The 24,189-nt window shown below is 33.3% G+C and overlaps 1 long non-coding RNA gene across 1 annotated transcript; it reads left to right on the top strand.

Annotated features, from left to right (window-relative positions):
* The first annotated feature begins 4,132 nt into the window (after positions 1-4,132).
* LOC133200449 (uncharacterized) lies at positions 4,133-22,632 on the top strand. Its single transcript, XR_009722945.1, has 5 exons — positions 4,133-4,298; positions 8,331-8,426; positions 12,556-12,660; positions 12,874-12,971; positions 22,369-22,632. It is a non-coding gene; the product is annotated as an uncharacterized LOC133200449 (long non-coding RNA).
* Positions 22,633-24,189: the final 1,557 nt, after the last annotated feature.

Here is a 24,189-nt window from a genome sequence, read left to right as displayed (position 1 = left end):
TAATTGCATGATCTTCTGGCAAATATGTGGATTAAATCATATTCCCAGAGGTCTTCGCCCGAAGGGGATATGAATTTTATTGCATTAATGCCGAATTAGTGTTCTTATTTCCCTCATGATCATGCAATGAATTGTTTGTTATACCAAAAAAAAAAAAAAAAAAAAAAAAAAAAAAAAACAACTAGGTTTTAAAAATAAACAAAAGCTTTAAATTTCGGCACAACTTTCAAATGAACATTCATTTTTAAAAAGTAGATTGTCTTCCCTATCTTTTTTTCTTTTTTTCTAAGCATCCTCATTGGAAAGAAGATCGCTATTTTCGTCACTGTTTGGTAGACACGGTTTATAGGCATAACGGACCCTTTTCGTTGAAACGGATACTTTCAGTCAAAAGCAACGGACAATTTCCGATGAAACTACTGAACCAAAACATGATCAGTAATTAATGCGCTTTGAAACTTAAATCTTTGGTAGATGTACCCATTCTTTTATTGTCACTTTTGCTGCTCTTGGACTTTTTCGTTTTACAACCGTTGAAAATGCATTGCGGAAAAAAAATGCACGATGTTTTAGAAGTGGTTGAATACATGTATGACGAACAGCATAACGACGAAAGGGAATCATGAGACTCAGTCACGTAACTGTTGGAACCAATCAGAAAGGGGTGGTATAGAACAGGTATAATGAGATATAATAAATTCTTTTACTACTTCTTCAACTATGATGGCCGTGGAATATGTAAGGTAGATTTTTTGTTAATAAATGACTAAGAAAGAAGGATTTAAATACAAACACGAACTTTTCGGTTTTTGTTAGCTCAAACATGGGTTGATGTTCTATACATGTCCGCGAGGTGAGAATTAATATTTTGCAATATGATCGCACCTTACTAAATTATTCCGACATTAGGAACCATTTATTACAGACACCAATCTCCTTAATGTTTTCTTTTTAAAATTACATCAGCGACTCTTAAGAAACGAGGTACCATTTGGAGTTTGCGAGTGTTTATTAGTAGCGTTGAGAAGGGGGAAATGTTTGAAACTATATTTTAACAATTAAAGATAACAAAATGGGGGTGAATAAAGATTTAAGAAAAAAAATTAAAGGACAGAATCATTTATAATTGCTTTTAATAAATTGTGATTTACTCGTAAAAAGAAATAAGTAGACAAAAAGTATCAATTTTCATATACGGGATAAACTTTTATAAGGCAATGCTAATCCTAAGACTTGATTATGTGCCTCTTTTACCTTTTTTCTACTCCATAACTAAGGCAGGCCCAGAAATGAAATTGTATATTATTACGCATTGTAAACATGCTTAATTTTTTTTTGACAAAGAAAATGATCTTGGAAATAGAACTTTTTTTTCAATATATGATTTTCTATGCACTACGGATTAAACTTATTTGAAACAACTTTACACAACATAACGTGTGTGTGAATATTTGTTCAAATTAAATTTCGTCGATGATACAGAGAATACATGAGGTTTTATTTGGGTTGGATATCCCCTTTCTCCGCGATACCTACCGGTATGTAGATTTTTTTTTTTTTTTTTTTTTTTTTTTTTTTTTTTTTTTTTTTTTTATGTACAAGTGCTTAATACATTCTTTTAATTGCGCTAGAATATCAAATATAAAAACACGTGCATAAAGTGAAATAATTGCACAGTACATGTACATGTATTATATTTTCGAATGAATATTATCCATTTCTAGATCCTGTCTAGACATGCACCCCCCCCCCCCCCCCCTTTCGAAATTACTGAATATGCTTCTAGAATTCTACACATGTAATAACAAACTTAAAACAACTGTTTAATATTGACAATCCACATGTAGTTGCTTGGAAGAAGAAGTCATATACTGTCTAAAGTTTATATGTATTTTTAAGGTTATTTGAATAACGACGTGACGTCATTAAGTATTCAATGAATAATGTCAATGTTGATTTGAAGCGCCTTACTAAAATGATCATAAAATAGTGAAAAAATGAGATATTTTTAAAAGTTATGTATATTTGAACTCAGAAAGAGTCGGGCTATCAAAATTTACCAAAAAGTCAATTTGTGAAATTTTGACCTTAAGGGCCCTTTTCTCGTGACGGCAGTCATATATATATATATGACATATGGCTTTAGGAGACCAAGGAGGATATATTTTCTGGCTTAGGGAGACCACTGGATTAAGGCGACCTTTTTCGGTCTACCTATTATTTTGACCTCATCAGTATTGCAAATGTCTTTTTATAGATAAATAAACAGTCTGCCATTAAATATTATTAATCTTTAACTCTGTTATTTAACATTCAAAAGTTGTTTAATTCCTATCATCTTCCCTAAAAAAGAAAAGAATTTATAACCTACGTATAATTTCAAAGGATAATTTTTCTGCATTTTGGAGACCATGAAAAACACGCAATTAAACAAAAAATCTAGCATATATATTTTTTCCGCTTTTGATTTGTTCAAATGAGTGTTTCTTTAACTTAGTTTTCCATGTTTTATGTTAAAAACCTAAAAAGGAAAAATATTGTAAATTTATGAACCATGTTTTGAATTCTTAGCAAGTGCTTTCCGTCATTTGTTCCGAATGCCATCGGAATGCCCCTTCAGTTTTCAGAAAATGACCTCTGAACACCATGGATGTTGAGAAATTTGGGTAAGTAACTAAAATGATACAGTAATAAGTTGTAATTAAGAATACACAAGACAAACATTCGTTTGTTTGTTTTTTTCCTAGTAATTTAGCTTTCAAGAGAAAAAGTATGATTTTAAATAATCGTTAGACTATAGTTCGGTATATAAAATCCTGAAGGAAATTCGAAATAAAGTTAAATGATAGGCCCCTATATTTTTTAATTCTTTTATGGAAGTCCACAAACAAATTAAATATTTAAAGATTAGGCCAAACGTTGAAAAAATAGTCTCGCAAGTTGACGCAGCTATTTCGAGCTTAAAAATTTAAATTAAACTTTCTGTAAACATCATGCAGGACATGATCATCATGATATAGTATAAATGAAACAGACCCTGTAGGAAAAAAAATAGCTGTAATTTAATAATTGTTTATTAATATAATATGGTCCTCTGCTAATAGAATATAATATATGCTGTAAAAAAATCTGAATCAGGGTGAAGCAGATTTGATACAATACATGGCTGAAGGAACGGGGGGGGGGGGCAGGCCCCCTGTAATTTTGCTGAAATTTAGGTACACTATAGAAAACATTGCTCCTTTATGCTTGGGCCCCCTCAATAATAACCTCTGATCATCTATTTTTCTTTTGCTTTTGGGCCCCCTCAATAATAACCTCTGATAATGTATTTTTCTTTTGCTAATTAAAAAATTTTTGGTTTGTAGCCTCCCCCAACCTGAAACCGAAAAATGTTGTTTGGTTGTGCTCACCCCCCCCCCCCCCAACTAAATTACGTACGGGCCTATTCTCCATCCCTGAGGTTTTCTTTCACCAAAGAAAGATTAATTGGTAACAGTTCAGGTGTATATAGCAATATTTACGGAAGGGAATATTCTCGTTTAATTATGAAGATGTGACAGTAACTCAGTCAAAGCCACAGTGAGTGTAACATTTATTTAATATTATTGTTAATGTTTACAAATAGTGAAATACTGATACTGTGAAATTTTAATGGATATATAGAAAATATAAAAGTACAACCATTTATTGTAAATCACATACATGAAAAGCTTCTTTTTTTCAAGCAATTGGAAATTCTTCATTTTTTCATGAAATTATTTTATTTCGTATGTATGATAATTTATTTCGTATTTTAATTCAGTCAACAAATCATTGTCGCAGCCTAGTTCCCTTCATTATTTTCAGCAGTTCAGTGACAGAGATAAAATTTATACCCCCCCCCCTCCCCACCAAATGAAACTGAAAATTGTTTGGTTTTGGTCCCCTTCAACTGAAATTGATTCCTACTTACCATGTTTACAGGCTTAACTATGAAGATGTGACAGGGAGTGTAATAACAATAATTGTTCAGACGGATACATATTAAGCTGATATACGTATCAAATTTTAATGGATAGATAGAAATTAATAAACAATTACAACCATTTATTATAAACTACATAAAGATAATTTTTCAAGCAATTTGAAATTCTTCATTTTTTATGATAATATTTTATTTCGTATATATGTTTATAGGTTTATTCGTATCAACAAATCTGTGTACGAGTTAATAACGCAGCCTGGTTCCCTGCATTTTCAGTGACAGAGAACCAGAATAAGATTGTAGGGAAACAAGCCTTGTTACAAGGTTTGAGGTTTGTTTATTTTATATTTTAATTTACACTTTTTAAAAATTATTATTATTATGCAAAAATCTGTGTGCAGATGAATATTTACATTTTAATGTTATAAGTCGTTTTGTGGTTCATATTTGCGGTGACTGTCCCACGTGTGTTTACCTGTTTACATTCACCTACTGACCTAGAGTCTTCAAAATATACCTTCTGTAATCATGACTGTTGTAATCTTGTTTTTATGTTAGTTTATCGTATGTAACTTGACTGTTGTATAGATTTATAGCGATCACTGCAAGCTTTTAATATTTAGGTGAAGAGAAATTTCAGACTATCAATCACAGGCACTTGTTTCATATACGGTGCACCCCTACTTATTTTTACCACAAGGTATCTAACTCAATTTCAGGCACCCCCGCTTCAAGCTCATATTTTGTTCATGTATCATTATCAATCATTAACCTACTTTAAAATGACATCGTTCGCTTCAAGAGACTTTTTTCTTGTCAAATAAATCGTTTCAGATGTCTCTGGTCGAGTCTCTTTATTGTAAAGCACTCATTTATTCCACGAAAATTACCTCGATACATTTTAAGACTTTAGATGGGATACATCTTCCAGTTGGGGGTAGAATAAAACCAGAGACTTCCAAGTATTCCATTCCGAGGTCTCTGGTTTTATCCTTCATTTATAACCCCAATCGCAAAGGATGATGTGACATACGGCCCCCATTAAATTGACAAAAAATTAAATATCTAAATTTTACTCTAATTTTTGCATGCATTTAATCACTGATATGTATACCCTCATAAAATACTACTTTTACCGAAAATAGAATCATGATTTGGAAGATATATGTCTTTCTTTTGAGTAGGGGTACCATGTTTACATCCAATTCCCATTGAATTTTGGCCCCGCCCCACTCTTTGAAGCCCTTAAAATATACGAGCGCAAGTAGGTACATTTTTCTCCTTTGGCTGGTCACTGTCTTTTATTGAAATCTACCTATATGTGAAAGGAGAAAAATGTACCTTACTGCGCTCACATGTTGTTTTTAAAAAAAATGTAAAATCTAGCTGGCCTTTTCCATTATGAACAGATCGACGAAACTATTTTTTCTGACGTAAGAATAAATTCATATGCTAATCGAGGAACTGGTGATACTTTCTAACTGACCAATCAGCTAAATGAGTTGCATAACTTGTGAGTACCACAAAAATATTAAGGACATTTTATGCTTGGAAAAAAGATTGGATTTTTTAACCTGCTTTCCGATAAACATTTTTTATGCATTTGAGTCACAGATTAGACACGGATCTACAATTTCCCAGTTCACATTTACAAACAATTGATTTATAAATATACATAGTTACAAGTTTTGTAAAGCGTTCGGTGGGCAATTCGCTAGGTCTACAACGTATTCCCGAGAATCAGTGAATAGAAGTTTCATTCTTGACCCTAAACGGTAAACACTGCGGTTCCATGCGTATTATTATGTATAAATAGCCTTGGCTGACCATTAAAAGTTTGAAATGTAGTAGAGATATTGTGTAAATTGACCTACACCACGTGCCTGTGATAAAATGTAAACATATAGTAAACCAGCATGTTTTGTCATTCTGTCATCGGATTGGACAATTGTTCTCGGTAAGCGACTATGTGCGAGATAATAACAATAGCCATATAAGGTAGATTCCTCAAACATGCATATCCCTCTATTGTACTAAGACCCGCCTATTTTCTTTTCATAAAAGAACCTATTGTCACAAACCAGGCCGAATTTTGCTGTCATAGGGTAAAAAAAAATCATATATAATGCAGTAATCCTTATAATTAAAATTTGTCGGAACTATTGAAACTATTCAAAAGGCGTCGTATTTATTCACTCATGTGTGAAAACTATCAAAATTGTTGTAGATTAAATATAATTCGTCGTAGAAATAGGGGCCCCAGATAGTAGTTATGTCACATCATCCTTTGTATCAAAAATTACCTTGATACATTTTAAGACTTTAGATGTGATACAAATTTCATTTTTTTCACATGTCACGAGGTTTCAACTTAAAAAATAAAAATTCTCACCGTTAAGATATGTTGGAAATTTTAGCTTGATGTGTTGATAATTTGCCAAATTATTATGTAATAAAGGGGACTTTATATGATCACCTGGCGCTGTCGCTTTAGTTCAGTCTTCACAACAATTCTTTTTCAGCATATGCCCTTCGGGCATGTAGACCTATCATTTTTACCCAGCCCGTTCAAATTTGTACATGTCCTACTCAAAATTCTTACATTTACCAGTATTGTGCAACAAAAAAACCCATTAGGTATAAAGGTTTTATATTAATTTTTTCAGCGTCGTAAACCAACCATGGTCTGTGATTGCCATTTTCTAAAGTGTTTTTGTTCATAAATAACTTTTGAGTTGCATGCTGGTCATTTGTTGGCCGGTTTAGCTGAACTGAATTTCAGAAATGGGATCATGACTGTACTGCCACAGTATGTGGCATTGATGAACATCTCGTAATTTAGCAAGCAACTTCGAGAAAACAAATAGGTTAAACTAACCACTTCAATGATCAGATTGACAATCATTTGACAGGTCGTATTGAGAATGTAGACAGGCAATCCATCGACATTACATATAGCAACGTTTAAGCGAATAATGGGGGTAGGACAGAATAAATGGCAAGTAAAGATTGTATGATGAAAGAAGATTCACATATGCCCTCTTCAGACATGTAATTTGGCAATTTTTACATGCCCGGCTGCAAATTTAACAGGTCCCTGGCATTGGACTCCCGGGTTATTTGGAAGACTGTTAGTTTAGTTTCATGAGGTCCGACAACATTGATTCTCAATGTCTGCTCCCTCTACCCCATACACTTATCTTGATAAAATTATATAAATTGATATAAATTATATAAAGCGGTCTTGTTTATATAATTTTACAATGTCATAAACAGCTGCTTAAGTGCATATAATGTTGTAAATGGATTTATATATAGGATTAGGGAAAGATCCTCACTTGATTATGGCAGCATATTTAGCTCATAGGTGTTTATTATCTACCACACATGATCAATGTCACTTTTGGATGTGAATGACTTTTGACACCCTAACTTCAGTTCAAATCAACGTTAACTTTATGTGACGTCTCTCTGAATCTTTTTTGGCATGTAACTTGGGTTAAAACAATTAAGTACTCTTGATGCATTTGATTTCTCTTAGCCCGTTTAAACATTTCCAAGGTCTATACCAGTTTTTGCAGGGGCAAAACTATGTAGAAGTTGGAAAAGAAACCCATCCCCTTTTTGATGTATTTGGTTTTCGAGGGGTGAAAATTTTCAATATTACACTCAACTACATGCAATATTTATTATATTCTACTGAATGCTTTATACAAATACAAATAATAGTGAACCTTGAGTGCATAAATCTGCGCAGTCACTATTTTTTGGAATATCACCCGTCGTTAAGCAATGTTGACTGTTGTGACACTGGGCGTGGCTTCATTATTCAGCGGATAATAGTGCTTTTTAACAAATGTTTCTTGACGAATCAGATTAATTCATCTAATATACCTGAAAGTACAATATTAATTAATTGTCATCATTTTCCTGTGTTAGCATTTTTACTGGTAATGGTTTTGAAATGATAGAAACATGCACTGTTCAAAAAGTCTTAAAATGTTGTTTTGGCTCAATTTCTTTGTTAGATTACTGTGTTGAACTAAGGCAGGTCAATTAAAGTAACATCATCCTATAGATTCCATGTACATTTAGTACTGTAAAGTAGACAAATTTATTGTTCTCACAAGTAGTTCTCAAACATTGATTTAAGTTGGTCTCCTGAAGGATGTAATAATGCAATTGGTCTGCTTAAGGTACAGTGTATAATATAGACATGCATATTTTATTTTGAATTTGTATTATGTCAATCATTAGAAATATATGAATCTTAATTAAAAAACATTGTTTTCATTAGAATTTAAGATATGTATAATAGGCATATATTCTTCATGCTTTTCCATAGTTAAGTCCTTTTTTACAGGGTCTCTGCTAGAATCATGTGGACCCCAGTGTAACAAATCTATGGAAAGAGAGAAAATCTCAGCTCAAGGGTCAACATGTCTTTATTCCAAGAAAGGTAAATTGATAATTTTTTCTGCTAAAATACTCTTTTATAAATCATAATATCAATGCAAAAGAGTGAACAAACAATGTACCTAACAACATTTTGAAAATGAAAGTGCAATAACAGTTAATAATTATGATCAATCGAATGAATGTTAATAATCCAATCAAAGTCCTTGTTGTATATCATTTTTGCTAGGGCTGTGTGTTGAGCAAAAAAAAAAAAAAAAAAAAAAAAAAAAAAAAAAAAAGAAAGACATTTTTTAATGCGATATGCAATATATTGAATTCTTTAACAATTCTGTCAAAAAAGTCTTATAAATCATTATGCATGAATTTTATAAAAATAATAATTGTTTTTTACCCATTTTTAATTTTTTGTCTCACCGTCTTTAAAAATTACACTTCAAATTCAAACTTTTCTTGACTGTAAAATCAACATGTTAAGTAAAGTTGTCTATGTATTCTTATGATTTTGTAATAATCATTTAAGATGTGCTACCTCCTTAATGATTATGTCATTTTTGATCAGTTTTAATTCAAAACAGCTACCAGTAAATATAATCTTTGGTGATTGAAATTCCCAAGTTTTTCACAGAACTACATAAAAAAACTGCCTACCCAAAATGTATTGGAATTAAGTTATTTTTAGCTCACCTGAGCCAAAGGCTCAAGTGAGCTTTTCTGATCAAAATTTGTCCGTTGTCTGTCGTCGTTGTCGTCTTTGTTGTTGTTGTTGTAAACTTTTCACATTTTCATCTTCTTCTCAAGAACCACTGGGCCAATTTCAACCAATCTTGCCACAAAGCATTTTTGGGTAAAGGGGATTCAAGTTTGTTCAAATGAAGGGCCACACCCTCTTTCAAGGGGAGATAATTAAGAATTAGTGAAAATTTAGTAGTATCTTTTAAAAATCTTCTTCTCAAGAACCACTGGGCTGTAAAAGTTGAAACTTAGGTGAGACCTTCATTACATAGTGTAGATTCAGGTTTGTTCAAATCATGACCCCCTGGGGTAGGGTGGAGCCACAATGGGGGATCAAAGTTTTACATAGGAATATATAGGAATAAATCTTTAAAAATCTTCTCCTCAAGAACAACAAAGCCACGATTAGTCATATTGATATGGAATCATCCTCAGGTAGTGTAGATTCAAGTTTGTTCAAATCATGACCCCCAGGGGTAGGATGGGGCCACAAGGCGGGATTAAAGTTTTACATAGGAATATATAGAAAAATCTTTAAAAATCTTTTTCTCAAGAACAACAAAGCCACAATTAGGCATATTGATATGGAATTATCCTCAGGTAGTGCAGATTCAAGTTTGTTCAAATCATGACCCCCAGGGGTAGGGTGGGGCCACAATGGGGGATCAAAGTTTTACATAGAAATATGTAGGACAAATCTTGAAATTGTTTTTCTTAAAAACAACAAAGCCACAATTAGTCATAATTTATATGGAAGCATCCTCAGGTAGTGTAGATTCAAGTTTGTACAAAATAATGACCCCCGGGGGGGGGCATAATGGGGGATCAAAATTTTACATAGGAATTTATAGAAAAAAATCTTTAAAAACCTTTCTCTCAAGAACAACAAAGCCACAATTAGTCATATTGATATGGAATCATTCTCAGGTAGTGTAGATTAAATTTTGTACAAATCATGACCCCCAGGGGTAGGGTGGGGCCACAATGGGGGATCAAAATTTTACATAGAAATATGTAGAAAAAAATCTTGAAAAATCTTCTTCTCAAGAACAACAAAGTCACAATTAGTCATATTGATGTGGATTCATCCTCAGGTAGTGAAGATTCAAGTTTGTATCAAATCATGACCCCTCGGGGTAGGGTGGGGCCACAAGGGGCGATCAAAGTTTTACATAGGAATATACAGAAAAAAAATTGAAAAATCTTCTTCTCAAGAACAGCAAAGCCTTGTTAAGTCATATTGATATGGAAGCATTCTCAGATAGTGTAGATTTAACTTTGTTCAAATCATGACCCCCAGGGTTATGGTGGTGCCAGAATTGAGGATCAAAGTTTTACATAGGAATACATAGGAAAAAACTTCAAAAATATTCTTCTCAAGAACAGCAAAGTCATGTTTTGTCATACTGATATGGAAGCTTCCTCAGGTAGTGTAGATTCAAGTTTTTTGAAATCATGACCCCTGGGGGTAGGGTGGGGCCACAATGGGGGATCATAGTTTTACATAAGAATATATAGGGAAAAAGACTTGAAAAATCTTCTCCTCAGGAACAGCAAAGCCATGTTTTGTCATATTGATATGGAAGCATCTTCAGGTAGTGTAGATTCAAGTTTGTTCAAATCATAAACCCCAGGGGTAGGGTGGGGCCACAATGTGGGATCAAACTTTTACATAGGAATATATAGGAAAAAATCTTTTCATCAACAGAAAAGCCATGTTTAGTCATATTGATATGGAAGCATCCTCAGGTAGTGTAGATTCAAGTTTGTTCAAATGATGGGGGGGGGGGTTAGGGAGGGTCCACAATGGGGGATCAAATTTCTAACAAGGGAATATATAGGAAAAAAATCTTTAAAAATCTTCTGCTCAAGAACAGTAAAGCCATTTGTTATATTGATATGGTAGCATCCTCAGGTAGTTCAAAATCCAAGCCCCCTCCCCTTTAAACTTTTCAATACTGAAGTGATTTGTGCTTTTTCCTAGCCAATGTGCTCAGGTGAGCGTTGTGGCCCATGAGCCTCTTGTTTTTGATACGATATATTCATTAATCTAGATATGTATCGATATACAGGTAAACTTCGGTATCTCGAACACCGGTATGGTTTTCGACCACGGATATCTCGAAGTGAATCAACAGTCCCGGCCGTTTTTATTATATTTATGATTTTAAAAAACCCCGGTATCTTGAACACGGAAATCTCGAATACCTCGCTTATCTCGAAGTAGATTTACGGTCCCAAGTGCTATAAACACATGCGTTATCTCGAAGTCCAACAAATTCTTGCTCCGCTGAATTCACACCTTAGTACACAATAATCCCATTATGCTAATTTTACGGTCTGTTGAACGTTTCCGTTAGGTCTAGCACAGGCTTCATGGGACCATTGCTTATAATCACACCTTATTAGTCCTAAGCTGTTGTTTTTGGTTGTTAAATTTAATTACGCAGGCCAGGTGATTTGGAGGTGTTAATAAAATGCACTCTCAGAGATACTATGACACGATAATGAAACAGCGGCTTGGGGACGATTACTGTACTAGAATTTTAAATTATCGAAAATACACGCTTATACACATCATTACATATCAAAGTAAACACTGAACACATCAAAGTGATATTGAACTCAAGAAATTAAACAATTAAAGACATTATTTTGAGTATAAAAGTCAGTTCCAAAAATCAAATCTTCAGTAAATATCATGTCCGATAAGGCAGTCTAACGAAGGACCCGGTAGCCAACCAGGGGGGATAGTTAGATTATCTGACCGTGGTGTAAAAAGAAAACTTAAAGTTCATACAATTGAAACAAAGTTTGCTTTTGTTTATTCATATTGGCAATTTCAATAAATTATTGTAGAACGATAATTCCTGTTGTTACATTTAGGCATGTGGGTATATGTACATATCCTGTTAAAGTCTTTGTGTATCACATTATATCATGATATACTTCAGACAAATTAGTACACCCGCAGTTTTGAATACAATTCATACATTGATTTCATTTGCCACAATGGTCTCTTTAATATTGCAATAATGCATTTGGTCTTCCTAATGCATGTATAATGCAGGTACTGTATATACTCTATGTCCAGCTTATAGGTGAGTCATAAAAAGATTAGTATTTTGAAACCAGGTTAAAACATCAGAGCATTGATTTGAAATTGTCAATTGATTCTGGCAAAAAGTTGTACCGATTTATAAGCGGGTCAATAGCAAATCCCTCCAAAATAACCTCAAAAAATACAACTGACTTATAGGTGAACCACCTTATAGGCAAGTATATATACGGTATAGTTTTTGTTGAATTTTGCTAACAGCAAAACACTATGAATAATGAATTTTGGAAAAAAAAGATTATTAAGTTTAATGATGCATGTATGTAGTATAGAAATATTGTTCATATGCCTGTACATGGTATAAATATGCATTTTACAGAGTGTACATATGCCAGAATCATATGGACCGCAGACTGGCCCTGGTGATTCCGTTAAGAAAAAAGAGGAAAAATCAGTGCTTGTGCTCATTGGTCATTGGACAAAGGTAAATAGATTTATTTCATGAAACTAAACATGTAAATTACTAGGATATTAAAATATCACAATTAAAATACATGTACTGATTTATATATATATGGATATCAGTTGGTCTCCTTGATGGAGTTAAATGCATTTGTTATCCCTTTTAAGTGGATCATTTAAATATTATGCAGTTTATTTAGAAGCTCTTTATTATCTGCACTGTTCACTTTTACAGGGTGTATGCCAGATTTTTTTCAAGAACAGTCTGAATCTGACATGGAAAAAATGAAGAAAAACAGCCTTCCTGTTTATAAATCTACATTCTGACAAAGGGTAATTTTGTTTAGTTCAATTAGAAGTGCACATTTAATTTCAGTTGCTTTCCTTAATGATATATTATAGCATTTTTATTCCCTTATGAACAATATGTATACTTGTAAAGCATGTATCACAAAATCTTCTGCAAACAAAGTTTTGGGTGTATAGTGTTTGTTGTTTAATGTCCCTCTTGAGAATTTTTCACTCATATGGAGACGCCATCACTTGTCGGTGGAGAGCTGCAAAATTTTGTCCTATACTCAGCACTTACGGCCATTGAGCAGTGAGGGATCTTTATCGTACCAGCACCTACTGCGACACGGGACCTCGGTTAATACCTCTGTCTCATCTGAAGAACGGGTCTCCACGTCCCACAGTAGGATTCAAACTCGCGATGTAAGGATCAGCTTCTTTCTCCGCGACTCTAGAGTAGACGCTCTAACCACTGCATCTGCTCTACTTTGGCAACTTTGGGTGTATATAAGGATAGGAATCATCATGTCCATCTGTCTGTTCATGTGTTTGGCCACTTTTATGATTAGTTTTTTTGTTCCAATTCTGGCTGAGATAAATTGATTTAAGTCATCTAAATACAAACAAATTAAGGGAAATTACTATGGTATTGGAATGAACATTTTGGAATACTGTCTAATTGTTCCATTGTAGTTGGTTTCTTTAATGTTGAAATAATGCATCTGGTCTTCCTAATGCATGACATACACTGTATGCATGTGTAATGTTAAAGTTGGCTGAATGTAAAACAGTTCTTGCGTTATGACAAAGGTAAATAGATTTAGTTCATGTAACTAAACATGTAAATTATTAGGGTATTAAAATCTCAAGTTTTGAATACTGATTTACATGTGGAGAGTAGTTGGTCTCCTTAATGCAGTAATAATACATTTGGTCTCCCTTATGCATACTGTATATTATATAAATTTAATGACTGACATGTGCGAGGGTTGATCCAAAAGTTCATGGAATTTCTTCATATTTTATTTATTTATTAGTGAAAGTGGTTGAATACTGATTTACATGTGGATAGTGGTTGGTCTCCTTAATGCAGTAATAATACATTTGGTCTCCCTTATGCATACTGTATATCATATAAATTTAATGACTGACATGTACGAGGGTTGATCCAAAAGTTCGTGGAATTTCTTCTAGTGTTGTTCCAATAATCAGAAAACATCGATTGTCGACAAAAAAATGCTACCGATTCCGATGATCGATTATAGTTTTTCATAATCGATCATCGGAAACATACTTCTAATACAATACATTCCGGAATTATCCATTTCTGGTTTAAAATTTATTTCTTCTTAATGAAAGAAAATGGCATCTGCATCTGTTACTAGCCAACTAGCACGAAGCAGAGGTGATTAAGAATCGAAGATGCATATATAGGGCCTCAAAAAAAATTATTTTTGTTTCCTGTAATAACCCGACCGACCCATTCAATTTACCCCCGGGTGAATTTTTTTTTCTGCCAAATCTGTGTTTGCTCTTTGGTTTGATCAATCAGCTGATTCTTTTTATTCAAAAAATATTAATTGTATCTTTTATTTGATATATAAAATATGCAACTTAGTCAACATTTACCTTAAATATAGAGTGATCAATTCCCCCCCACAACTTTTTGAAGTTCGTTTTCTGCCTCTAGGCAGCCATGTTGGGTGTCCACTGTAAATATTTTTAGGTCTAGAAAGTGTAAAAGAAGCAAAACAACAAAGAAAATAATATATTATGTATTTTATATATTCATGTTAAAGAAATAAATGAAATTATTGTAATAGTCTGCTTTTTGTATACAAAACTATGAAGAAATCTGATTATAATCGGTGAAATCGCATCAGAAGCAGTCACCGATTCCAACCGATGATCAATTATGAAAATTAACTGATGTCTCATCACTAATTTCTTCATATTTTTTTTATTTATTAGTGAAAGCGGTTGAATACTGATTTACATGTAGAGAGTAGTTGGTCTCCTTAATGCAGTAATAATACATTTGGTCTCCCTTATGCATACTGTATTTTATGTAAATTTAATGACTGACATGTACGAGGGTTGATCCAAATGCTCATGAAATTTCTTCATATTTTATTTTTTTATTAGTGAAAGTGGTTGAATACTGATTTACATATGGATAGTGGTTGGTCTCCTTAATGCAGTAATAATACATTTGGTCTCCCTTATGCATACTGTATATTATATAAATTTAATGACTGACATGTACGAGGATTGATCCGAAAGTTCATGGAATTTCTTCTTATTTTATTTATTTATTAGTGAAAGTGGTTGAAAATTACAAATAAGAGTATAGACACTTGTTGAATTTTTTTAATAAAAAAATATTTTAAATATTAATGATAGTAACTCTATGGCAGTTGCCATAGCAAAGGATGTTTTAAAATGCAGGGGAGACATTTACTCGTTCATTATCATTTTAATTCTTAATACGTGATATAAGAAAAAACCTGCGCTAAGTGGCAAATAAAATGAGAATTTTGTCATTATTACGATTGCTTGACCACTAATATACCTGTCTGTGAGAGTTTTACTGATTTAACTTGATATTTAGATTATTAGTTGATGATTTCTTGTTCATCTTTTAATTGTTAGAGAACGTCGCATTTCAGTCAAGTTATAAGTTTTGTTAAAATCTTAGGAACACTCTGACTTAAAGGGGTATACTACTGATACAGGCTGGAGAAAAATGCATTTAGCAAGTAATTTTCCAGTGGCGTGAGAAATTTAAGAACAATAGAACTTCCAAGGAGGTTGATTAAAGGTGTGGCTGCTTTTGGAGGGTCTGTTTTTCTCATAGACAAATTAAGGGTTGTTGGATGTTGACCGCTGACGTACTATGCTTGACTTTGCTACTGCAATTGGAACATCATATGGAAAGATGGGGAGTATTTTTGAAATATGAGTGTAATATAAAGATAAGTCGATTGGTGGATACCCAGGCTTTTCTTGAGAGAAAAAAGGAGAAAAAGGCAGAATATTCTGTAGAATTACTTAGTTGAATTGAACATGAGGGTGAGATGCTCCTATAACATGACACGACATACTTAACTTGACGTTACGCCGAAGTCTCCCCCGCATTTTACAACTATCAGTGTTCAGAAAGCTCATGTGACCTTATTGGTAATTGGAACGTGGTGAAATTTTTCAGTATTGTTGCATAATGACTCTATATTATAAATATGCCTATTGTTTGCTTTCATCAAATCACAATAAAATTTTAGAAATAATTAAATTCCATGAACTTTTGGATCAACCCTCGTATTAGAAAAAAGATGGATCTAAGATTGAACAGGTTATAATTCATCTGAGTAATTTAAATTCCTTATTGCTATCTGTTCTTGTTCAGTCATCATGTGTCAAGTATTGTTTGTAAACTATTGAACATTTTCAGCTTCTTTTCTGGAACCAGTTTCAACTAATTTCTCGGTTGAAGTACTGTATAGGGGATTAATTTCAGGGGTTGTAATTTTCATGTTTTTCTCTCCTCTGAAACGATCGCGGTTTGTTGAATTCGCGGAATCGGTATATAACTAAGATTACATGTACCTCCCTTCAATGTCTATATCTGTTTAATCCATAGCATAGCTAGAAGGCATTAATCAGCATTATGTATTCACTTCACGAACAATGGTAGATTTATATATAAATCAGCAAGTTCGATAGTTATTTGAATGGTTTTTTAAAACCAAAATGTTGATAAAAACATGATAATGCAGGTAACAAATACATGTCGTAACATAGTTACGTACGGGTATTCAAAACCCATGACCCTAGTGTTTTGATTGATGAAACATGTAGCGTTGGCTATTAAAACAGTTTTTTTTTTTTACAAGTACAGGTTATTATCTGCTGGGTGATCTAAATTAATGTCAAGCGTGATAATTAAAATAATTGAATGACAAGTACTACTCGTAATTACTGAAATGCACTGCACGTATATTTACCTATCGTAGTCTGTGCTCAAATTTCCAAATATAACATGTAGGTTATTGAAAACTTATTCACTGTTTCTTGAATTCACGGATTTATTCACACCGTAAATATAGCGAATATTAATACCGCGAGTTATTTTCCCCCTATACAGTATACAGACATAATATAGAAATGATTTTATCGACTTTCTCAATCTATCATGAATTTAAAAATGTAAATATAAGCATTTAATTGTAAATATTAAACATTTAGCATCTCATAACCAGAGTTGGAAATTACTGACTGCCCGAGGCAGTCTGTTTTTCAGGTAGGCAGGGACAAACTTTAGATTAACCTCGGTGGTCGGGGTCATTTAAACAGGTAGTTCCTGTTTTCCTTTTTTTTTTCAGGATATAGTAAGTCTATAGAAATTAAGTAAAATATAGTATATCAAAGGAACACTTCTAGTGAAAAATATGAGATGACCTATAGGACCAATATTGGTTTCAGTCTTTAGAAAAAGCTTACCGATATATGTTCCGGTCACTGACTTTAGGTCACATGTGTGTAGTTTCTTGTTTCTCATGTATTGCTTTAGTTCTACATTAATGGTAATCTAACAACCAAGCTTTATGATAAACGCGATGACTTTAACTTTTCAATCGTCAACTTCCCTTACTTATTCAGCAATATACCTTCATCACCTGCATATGGGGTTTATATCTCTCAGTTGATTCGATACGCAAGAGCATCTTCTATGTATGAACAATTTTTAAAAGGAGGTAAGTTATTGACAAACAAATTGCTGAAACAAGAATATCAGCAGTCTTGTTTAAAGTCATCATTTTGTAAGTTCTATGGTCGATACAATGACCTTGTCAGCAAATACAATTTATCATTAAGTAAAATGCTGACTGACGTTTTTCATACTTACTGTTAGGCCATTATTTACACACTGAATTGTGTATGGATTTTTCTATTGTTTCCCAGTTGTGACAAGGAGCACGTCACAGCGGGTGTGACTGGTCTGCAGGGGATGCTCACTCCTCCATGGCACCTGACCCCACCTCTGATGTTTTGGAGGTCCGTATTTGCTCTGCTCCTATTTTGTATTTTTTGATGGGCTTTTGAGCTTGAATACTGATTGTTATCTCGATATATTTCATTCTACTCAACTGTGTGTTCATGTGATCCTACCTCAGCATTTACAGATTGATACATCCTTTGTTTGAGGGTCATTCTTGATGTCTGACTGAGTAATGGCAATGGGACATAAAACCTTAACTGACCTTACCACATTCTTTTCTTATCTGAAAACCCTCATGCATTTTTAGCATAACATATCGCCAATGCACACATTTTTCCCGAGGAATGAACTGCATCTACTCTGCATAGAACAGTATCTCTCCCACTGGCACAACAGTACTATTACACGTCATTATATTCTTGAAAGGCAAACACAGCAATTATTGCTCGGCATGATTTTTTTTCATGACACCTGCAGTATCGAGTAACACAAAGTGAATGATTCATGTCCTCGAACAAAGTGTGCTTACAATGAGGTTTAGTTCTGGTTGATTGCGTTTAGTTAAAGAGAATTTATGATCTGCATTTCCATAGATGTCTTTTATATCAACACCAAACATGCATTTAAGGAAGAAAATATATTAAGTAAAATGCAGAAGCCTGTATTAAAAAATCAAAGGACAAGTGCACTTAAGCAATGCTTAATGGGCCCTTTTTCAGTGCCATATTACTTTAGAATGTATTACCAAATTGTTCTCTTTTGGTAATAGTTAAACACAAGTGGACATTTCTAATTAAAATCACATTAAAACATCACCTAAATCAGCATGGATTTGAAACAAATGAAGTTTTTTAAATGCCTATAGATGCCCCAAATCCGGAAAAGTCGTACCGAACCTATTTTGAGTTTCGTTTATTTAAATCAAGGGGAGGAGACATTTAAATCAGACACTTGAACAATCTGATGGTGGATCATTGACAGGTGTGTTTGCCGAATGATACTTCTTGTGCTATTTTACCCGAGAAAAAAATTGAATGAAGTTGTATAGATACCTGTATTCATTAGTGATCAAACTAAGAAATTTGCATGCTTGCATTTGAAATAATACAATAAGTATTAACATTAGTTCCTTTAAATTTTAAAATGAAAAAAAGTCTGCTCTATGAAAAAAAGTGTATTTAGGTGGCTTTCAATACCAGTACCATTGTCTTGCATGAATGTTAAAAATGTTTGACACTTTTATTTATGATGACATTTTAACGACACTTTACTCTCCTAACCATCCCGTGTTCCTAAAACCAAATACATACAAACTTCTCTATGCGGCTTGACTTCGATATAATGATACAAAACGTGGTTATGTTTTACAGTGAGCATCTTTGAGGAATGTTTACCTGGGTAGAACTCACGTGACTACCAGTATTTTAAATAATTTATTCCATGGGTGGGTTCAACATAGGTCATACAGGTAAATAGCTCTTGCTTGTTATAGGAAAAACATTGAACTTTTCATACATTTTTAATATTTTAAGTACAAGCCTAATCATGTACAAATTTCCTACTTTCACACAAGTTTTCTAAATGTATAATGCATTTTTTGTCAATCGCACAAGTTTGTACAATGTTAGGCTGACAATAAACAAAAGCTTTGAAATGAATGACCGTCCTCGATTTACTATAGAAAATCACGAATGTCGACTGACCCCTACCACATTGTATGGCTTTGCTCTTTGTATATTCAAGAATTTCAGCGATAAAATTTGTTGAATTTTATGGTTTAGATATCAATTAATGATCTGAGATGGAAAATTATGCTTAATTTAATCCTTCATTTTTTCACATTTTACCGGGGCCCATAAGTGCACTCGTTCTTTAGTGTTTATACAGGTAAAAAGTTTGAAAAAATAAAAATGTGCCAACAAATGGTTTTGAACCAGGACACTAAAAATATTCATGGTGAGAGTCTGCGGTCTATCGTTCTGGGCTATGCTGACTATGAGGACATTTGTAATAAATATAAACCAGTATGATAGAAATAGGTTTTCACGTTTTTTGTAGTTTTTTTTCTATGAATTTCGACCCTAGGCACCTCTAAAAGAACCTTTTTTTTAAATAATTGCTTACTAGATCAAAATCTATCAAAATTTCATAATTTAATTTAGGGGCAGGCAAAGGGTGATTATATTGCATCTATCGGGTATAATTTTCTAATCAGAAAATTGTAGAGATATGCAAGGTTAATTAATGACAACATTTATTTTTCCTTTTTGCCTAATACTTTTATGATTTTCACTAATAAATTGATTATTGAAAAAAGCCTTTAATATGACTGCTGATTTTATCTCCATCTGTTAATTTTCACCACCTTTTCTCATGATTATAGTAGATAGAGAACAGATTATGATTTCTAACATTTACTTTTACAGATCATTTTTTTTGAGATAGGTGGAACCAACAGTCAAATACATACACTTTTAAGAAAAGTAAAAATCTGGCTCAGGTAAAAAAAAAAAAAAAAAAAAAAAAAAAAAAAATTATTTACAGTTTTAACAATTAGTAATTTTACCTTAATTAACTGGAAAAATCTTATTTGACGAAATACAGGTCAAGAATGAAGAGTTTAAAGCCTGGTAGGGATTTTGGTCAATCATTACAGGTAATCTGCAGTCCCTCTCGAGAATTTTACACTCATATGGAGACACCACCACTTGCCAGTGGAAAGCTGCAAATTCTGTCCTATACTCTGCACTCATGGCCATTGAGCAGTGAGGGGTCTTTTTCATGCCAGCACCTACTGTGACATGGGACCTTGGTTTATAAGGTCTCATCCGAAGGACTGGTCTCCATGTCCCACAGTGGGATTCAAACCTGCGACATAAGGATCAACTCCTTACTTCGTGACTCTAGAGCAGACGCTCTAACCATGGCGCCACGCTTGTGACTAGCTCAGTTTTAAAGAAATCATTCAAGATATTTTTTATCAAACTTAATATGCTGATACATATATAATTAGTAAGACCTATTCAACTATTTCAAAAACTTTTGACCTTTCCTGTGACCTTGACCTCACTTTCATTCAATTTGCATTTTGCATGGTTTAAAAATATTGATATCCAAGGCTATGCATCTATACATAATTTGGTGAGAATTTATCATCTATGTCCATTTTTTTTAGATTTCAATTTCAATTTTAAAGAAAATTTTCAAGATATTCTCATCAAACTTCATACACTAACACAAAATTTCATGTTGCATTACTATACACTCGGCGGGCATACATGTCCTATGGACATATTTCTAGTGTATTACTATTTCTGTTGTTTGTTTACTTCCGGTCAGTAAGTGCCCCCTAGGGGCAAGCCCCAGTCCTGTTTCCTTTTCCAGGGTTGCAACAGCGCCCCCTAGAAAAACAAGTTGCACCATCCAATCAAATCGTGTTTTGTGCTGCCTTATGCCAATGAAATTAAGGCTGGATAGCATATGTATTATATTCTGACCAATGGGGTTGCCGTATTTTCAAATAATTAGGATAGACTTACCACTTCAGCATTCCTTTCATCACTGAAGTGATATACATGGTCAAAAATTGACCAACTTTCATTTTTTTGTCTACTGCAGAGCAGAACGACACTTAGAGATCACTTTACCTGGTGTCTGTCTGTCCGTCTGTCACACCTTATATCTCCAAAATTTTGAGAGGCAGGGTTTTGATAATTAGCATTTATATATGTTTTTGAGCTCATGATACTATACTTTGAAACTGTATGAAATTCAGTTACCACACAAACTTATATTTAAATACTATGAAAATACATTGGGATCAGTATTCCACAATGAATCGTGTTGACTGACAAAGTGACAATTAAAGTAAAGACAGTCTGAAATTCCTTTCCTCCAAGGATTGTTGGAAGCACCTACATGTGTATTAATAAAATGATAAATAGTTATTCCTCATAATTTCAATTAAATTATTCATTTGAGGACTGGGGAACCATATTTTCTTTGATTGCCAGATTCTATCCCAGTCTTTTACTTTTGGATCCTTTTTTTTTCCTTGCAGGCAAATGCATGAACCTTCATGCTAGTATTAAATTAATAGCTGACCACTCTTAGATTTATTTACCTCTTTAATGACGATACCTAGCAGGTGACATATACATTCCTTGAAACACTCTAGTTCCTATTTGATTTTCACTAATATAAAGATTATTGAAAAAAGACTAAGGTGCTCTATAGTGATCAGTCTATTCATTCATCTGTCTGTCAAATACACATATCCCTTGTTCAGAACACAAGTGACTCTAAATACTTCAAACTTTATATTTTTTAATTAGATACATGTAGATGCTTTGGAACATCTGAAAGGTCTATTACATTATCACTAGTTTTCTTCATGTAAGTTGAATATATTTTAAACTTTTAAATTTTTATTTTTTCCAGGTAAGAAAGAAATTCAGGAGTTCTTAAATTGCCCTTGGAGTTCTTGGATTGCATCAAACTGCTAAAAGACCTCAACAAAAACAGTGTCTTGAAAATAAAAATGAAAATATTCAGTGAAAAAAAAAATGATGAAAGAGCCACTAAAAATCTTCAAGCCTTTGAGCTGAAATCTGGAAGTCAATCTGTGGACTTTACTAGTATGTCATAATTACCAAGTCATCATTTGTGTATAATAAATACACTGAACTGTAAACACTTGTTAAAATGTGTATAATTTTTAGATATCATTTGTAGCTCACAGACTTCAATAGTTTCATGTAATTTAAGTAATAACGAAAATTTCCTGTTGTCTAGCTAGATTAGAAACTATTATTGTCCAATTTTGGATATTGTGAAATAATTCATCTAGTATGCATACATGTGTGTACACTTACGTGTAAATTAATTGTTATAGCAAATTCAATCGACCATTAAGTTGAATGTTGACTAATGTTTTTCATCAAAATTGTTTACACTGAATTGTTTGCGGATTTTTCCATTTGCCCTATCATGTCAAGGAGCACATGGCAGGAAATGCTTTCTCCTCCATTGCACCTGGTGTTTTTAGAGGTCTGTGTTTGCTCTGCTCTAATTATGTATTATTTCAATGGACTTTAAAGCTTGATCACTGTTGGTAATCTTCATATTTCATATACTATTAGAGTACTTGAAGAAAACTGTAAAGATTTAACATACAGTATAATGCATGTATATTGCACTTTAAGTACAGTGTATGTGGTTAAGAAATGTTAAATCGTCTCATAGTGCATTGAATTTGTTGAAAATTAGATAATGTGTTGAAATTTTTTTTGAAATAATGTTAGATTGCAAATTTTTTTAAATCATGCAAGTAAGAAATTGCTAAATATTTTTTAGCTTTTCTGGACAGTCTAGATGAGTTCTTACTATATACCTAGCATTGTCATCCCAGTTAAAATTTAAGGAGCAAGGTTCATTCCTAAGCTCTACCTGGACAAACTTGCATGGATTAAAGCACATTAACAGATTTACTTCAGATACTTGACCTGATCTACATTTTCCTCATGTGTTTTTTTTGTTTTTGTTTGTTTGTTGTTTAACATCCCTCTCAAGAATTTTTCATCCATATGGAGATGCCACTACTTGCTGGTGGAGAGCTGCAAAATTTGACCTATACTTTGCACTCAGGGCCTTGAGCAGTAAGGGATCTTTTTTGTGCCCACATCAACTGCTAGGCGGGACCTCGGTTTATATGGTCTAATCTGAAGGACTGGTCCCCACATCCCCAGTGGATTTGAACCTGAGACTTAAGGATTAAATCCTTACTCGCGACTCTAGATTACAAACTCTATCCTTTGCGCCACATAGGGGACTCCACAAGATTAAGTGTTTTGAGCAGTCCTATTGTCATGTAATTATAAACTCTATGTTGAACAAACCTGCAAAGATGATGTATGTACATGTAAATGTTTCAGGGTACCAATCCTTGATTTGACTTAGATTTTCTGGATTAATGACCAGTTTTTTAGAGAAGGTTCATTCAAAGTAACAATATACTCTTTGGTGATCAGTAAACATAGATGATGTATCCTGCTTCTGATGCTGGATGTAACATACATTTTCAGGGTTATTAACCCAGACCAACTTGCATAGATTTTGGATCCAGGTGATATACATTACCAGAGTGTTTGTTGAGTGAGACTTTGCCTTACTAGTAGATAACATTTATAGAAGTGAGCTTTGTATTCTTTGATTAGGTATGTTTTTTTCTTTGCTCAGGATATATATACCATCAGTGCCAAC

This window comes from Saccostrea echinata, unplaced genomic scaffold, assembly GCF_033153115.1.
Source record: "Saccostrea echinata isolate AGI-Se365-2 ecotype Australia unplaced genomic scaffold, CSIRO_AGI_Sech_v1 ptg000040l, whole genome shotgun sequence".
Classification (NCBI taxonomy): Eukaryota; Metazoa; Mollusca; class Bivalvia; order Ostreida; family Ostreidae; genus Saccostrea; species Saccostrea echinata.
Note: the sequence above shows the minus strand (reverse complement) of the source record. Positions and strands in the feature narration are given on the sequence as shown.